The sequence below is a fragment of the Mesoplodon densirostris genome, chromosome 6, assembly GCF_025265405.1.
Source record: "Mesoplodon densirostris isolate mMesDen1 chromosome 6, mMesDen1 primary haplotype, whole genome shotgun sequence".
NCBI classification, from domain to species: domain Eukaryota; kingdom Metazoa; phylum Chordata; class Mammalia; order Artiodactyla; family Ziphiidae; genus Mesoplodon; species Mesoplodon densirostris.
In genome coordinates, this window is record NC_082666.1 from 29308061 (window position 1) to 29312378 (window position 4318).

General features: G+C 42.6%; 1 pseudogene; it reads right to left on the bottom strand.

Annotated features, from left to right (window-relative positions):
- Positions 1-1266: 1266 nt before the first annotated feature.
- Positions 1267-3940, bottom strand: LOC132491607 (kinesin-like protein KIF17; annotated as a pseudogene).
- Between the last annotated feature and the right edge of the window lie 378 nt (positions 3941-4318).

The following is a 4318-nucleotide window of genomic DNA, read 5'->3' on the forward strand; positions in this document are numbered from 1 at the left end:
TTAATAAAAGCAGGACCTAACTGTATGTTAAATATGAGATGAAATTTAAATGTAAAGCTCAGATAGATTGAGAGCAGATGTATAGAAATTATATATAATACAAACCCTAAGGATAAGAAGGCTGGATTACCTATTTTAATACAAGATGAGGTAAGCGTCAAGAAGTCTATTGCCAGAGATAAAGCAGGATATTTAACAAAGGTAAAAGGCTAAATTCATCAGGATGATCTAACAATCATAAGTGTGTATGACCTGAGAACCAACGTTCAAAACACATGATGCAAAACTACAGTATTAAAGAAAGAATTAGATAAAATCTCCTATGATTGTGGAATTAACAGTCCCCTTGAACAACTGATTGAACTAGACAAAAAAACTAATGGAATCAGCATGCACAACCTAGATCTAATGGATAATTACAAAATACTACATATGATAATGTCAGAATACATTCTTTAAGCACTCATATTATATTCACCAAGATGGCCCATAAACTGCGCTAGAAGTCTAAATCAACTTAACAGAATTGAAACCGTATGGAATAAACTCTCTCTGATCACACTATAATTAAATTAGACATCAATAACCGTATCTAGGAAAACTAAGTATTTTCAAACCCACTTCGAAAAATGCCATCAAACAAAAAATCAAAGTAGAAATTATAGAATAATTTAAACTTTATGGTACACAAAATACAGCATACAAAATTTGCATAGGCAGGGGAGTTCCCCAGCATCCCAGTGGCCGGAATTCCCCAGCAGCCCAGTGGCTGGAATTCCCCAGCTTCCACTGCAGGGAACACGAGTTCGATCCCTGGTGGGGGAACTATGATGCCTTGCTATGCGGGCAAAAAAAAATTAAAAATTTGAGAGGCCACTGAAAATTATTAGAGGGAAATTTTTAAAGTGCTCATATTAAAAATACATTTAAAGGTCTAAAATTAATGACCCCAAATTCTGCATTGAATAAGTAACAAAAATTAAAAACGCAAAGGAAACTAAAAGTAGAAACGAGAAAAAGATAAAAGTATATATCAATAAAACAGAAGTGAGGCAAGCAGTGTACAAAATTAACAAAGGGGAAAGCTGTCTTTATGACTCAGAAAATCTGAGGCAGGGCTACAGACGACGCTGCGCGTCCTCCCCACCCCCACACGGCGGCTGACTGAGCTGCTGACTGTGGAGCGGTCTCCTTAAGGCGCAGACCAGCCAGGAGCCGGCTGCACCGGCCCTCTGCTCCAAGCCTCCTCCAGTACCTCCACAGGGCTTACCTCAGGACGTGGGGCCCGTCAGCTGGGGATACCATTCCCAGGCGCCTAGATGCTGCGCTTGAGCCACGTGGAAGTTGCTCCCACTCCGTCGGAGGCCCTGAGGCAGAGCTGAGGCTCCGAGCCCACCGAGCCTCACCGAGGCTCACAACGTCGCGGGTCGGCACTGACGGCAGGCAGGCTCCCAGGCAGGTGAGCAGAAGGGAACACCGCCCTGGCGTGGAGAGCGAGGCGAGCCTCTCCAAGGAGCACGGGCCAGCCTCCGAGGGGCTCGCAGCCCGGCCAGAGGTGGGCTCTCTGGGGAAGAAGGAAGGAATGTTTCTTCCTAAAGCCTGTGTCTCCTCGGGCTTCCGAGTCACGGGGTGGGGGAGGGGCCGAGGCCTGCATCCTCACAGAAGCCCCAAGGCAGCTGTGCCAACCGAGGCCGCTGCCAGAAGCCAGAATTGTCTTTGCTTTTCTTACGCTTGGCCTCGGTGAAGGCGATGTCGAGGGCTGGAGGCTGAAGGGCAGAGGCTGGCGCCTTTCAGGGGCCTGAGTGGGCAGGACGGCAGAGCTGTTGCTGAGGCGGGCGTGGAGGCCAGGCGGCGGGTTGTGATGCGTGAGGCTCTTCAGAGGGTCGTTGGCCGGGATCTGGCTGGCCGGCTTGGACTGGAAGTAGTTACTGGCAGTATTTTCTCTGTCTCTCTGACTGAGCATCCCTTGCAGCGGTCTTCCTCCTGCACGCCTGGTTCGCTGCTCTCGGCTGCCGAGACTTGGGGGGCTGGGTTGTTTTGTGGCCCTTTTGAAACTACTGGGAGACTGCTTTTTACGATGGTGGGCTCGGGAATCTTCCAGAAGTTGGTTTCTTCACCCCAGCAAGACTCGCGCCTAATCGTCTCCGGGTTGCTGTAGGGCAGTCCCAGCGAATCAGTGGCTGCACCTGCTCCAGGAGCTGCTGAAAGAGCAGAGTTATGTTCTCACCAACAGATGGTTACCAAGCCATCGATCTTCTCTAGCTCAAATTCTGACTATTGGAGATCCTTGACCTCCACACACACACCTCCCTCTCTCTCTTCTCTCTCTCTCTCTCTCTCTCTCTCTCTCTCTCTCTCTCTCTCTCTCTCTCCCTCCCTCCCTCTCTCCCTCTCCCCCCTCTCTCTGCCCCCTCTCCCTTCCCTATATATATATATATATATATATATATATATATCACAAATAAAAAAGGAATTAATTAGCCAAAAAAAACTCACAAAAAACTCTTCATGGTTAGGTGCGTTCACTGAGAGTTCCATCAAACATTCAATCCTGAAGTTTTTCAGATAAAGCAGAGGAGGATGGAACTCTCCCTCTGTGAGACACCTTTTGAGACCAGCTAACTCTAAATATGTATCCTGACAATGAAATTAGAAAAAAAAATTGCAGACATATAGCCACCATGAACATAAACATAAACACAAAAATTGTTAACAGTATTGTCAAATTGAATACAACAGTATTTAAGAGGGTAGTACCTTATGAACAAATAGGTTCAGTTCCTGGAATAGAAGCATATTTGAACATGCTTAAATTAATCAGTTTAATTCATCATATTAACAAAGGAGGTAAAACATATCATTTTGATAGATGCAGAAAAGGAATTTGGTAAAATTCAACACTCCTTATTCATTAAAAAAAAAAATCTCAGCAAACAAGAAAGAGACTCTCAATTTGTAAGTCACCTAGGCGAAACATAAGGCTAATATACACTTGATGTTGAAATATTTAATGCTTTTCCTGTAAGATTAAAAACAAGACAATAATGCCTGTTCTCACATTTATTTAACACTGTACTCGAGTATTTACATTTGAACCATGTGCATAAAAAATATGCAATTTTATTACCCGTGTAGGTTATTTTAACCACCAGTGTAATCAAAATGCAAAACCGTCTGACAGTTGTCTTTCTTTTATTGATTTTAATTTGATTTGATTATGGTTAGAAAACACATTTTGTATGATTTCAGTTCTTTTAAATGCATTGAAATTTATTTTATGGCCTGGGATGTGGCCAATCTTGTTGAATGTCCCAAGGGTACTTGAAAAAATTTGCAATCTTATGTTGTTAAGTGTAATATTCTATATGTGTAAAATATATTCTTTTGGATAATGGCATTGTTCAGATCCTATATGTGTCTGATTTTCTAAGAGTTCCTTCAGTTTTTGAGGGGGGTAGGTGTGTTGAAGTCCCCAACTATAAGTTCAGATTTGTCTCTGTTTTCTTTCAGCTCTGTCAGTTTTTGCTTCATTCAGTTTGAGTCTCTGTTGTTTGGTGTGTATACATTTAGAATCATTATATCATCCTTTTCTTTAGGGTCTTTTAACATTATGTATTTGAGGAGAGGGGACTGTGTTTCCGATGGCAGTTTAATTTTGAAAGCCTTTGCAATTTTATTTTGGTCTGCTCACTTTATCTGGTACTGCTTGGACTCCTTCTGGTCTCTGCTGATGTTGCATGAGTAGGCAGAACAGGTTTTCCAGAACCGCCAGGAGTGTCTCTTGGTGGGGAAAGCATGTGTGGAAATGGTCTGTCTTATCAGTGCCCCCTGGTTGCCCTCGTATCCCCAGCTGGGAGAGCTGGAGGTGGGAAACCTCTATATGGCTTTCCTCTATTGGATGGGAGGATACCAGACCCCTGACATAATGCTCTTCCTCCATTCCTGTGGTCAACTCCTTACCTTTCTCTTACTACCTTTAGAATTCTCTTATGTTTGTTTCTTGTGTCATTTCTAGGATTTATAGTTGCGCTTGATGATGAGCAGAGGGAAAAAAATGGTTCTGCACTGTCTTGTCCAGACTAGAAGTCTCTTAAAGAAATTTTTAGAAAGAAGAAAAGGGTGGAGAACTTATATTACCAGATTTCAAGTCTTATTATAAAGCTACAGTATATAAGAGGAGGTGGTGTTGGAAAAATGATAGATACTAGATCAAAAGAACAGAATAAAAAGTAAAGCAATAGAATCACCATGTAGCTTTCATTGATTTTCCCTAAAGTTTCCAAGGTAACTAAATGGAGAATGGAAAGATTTATAAACA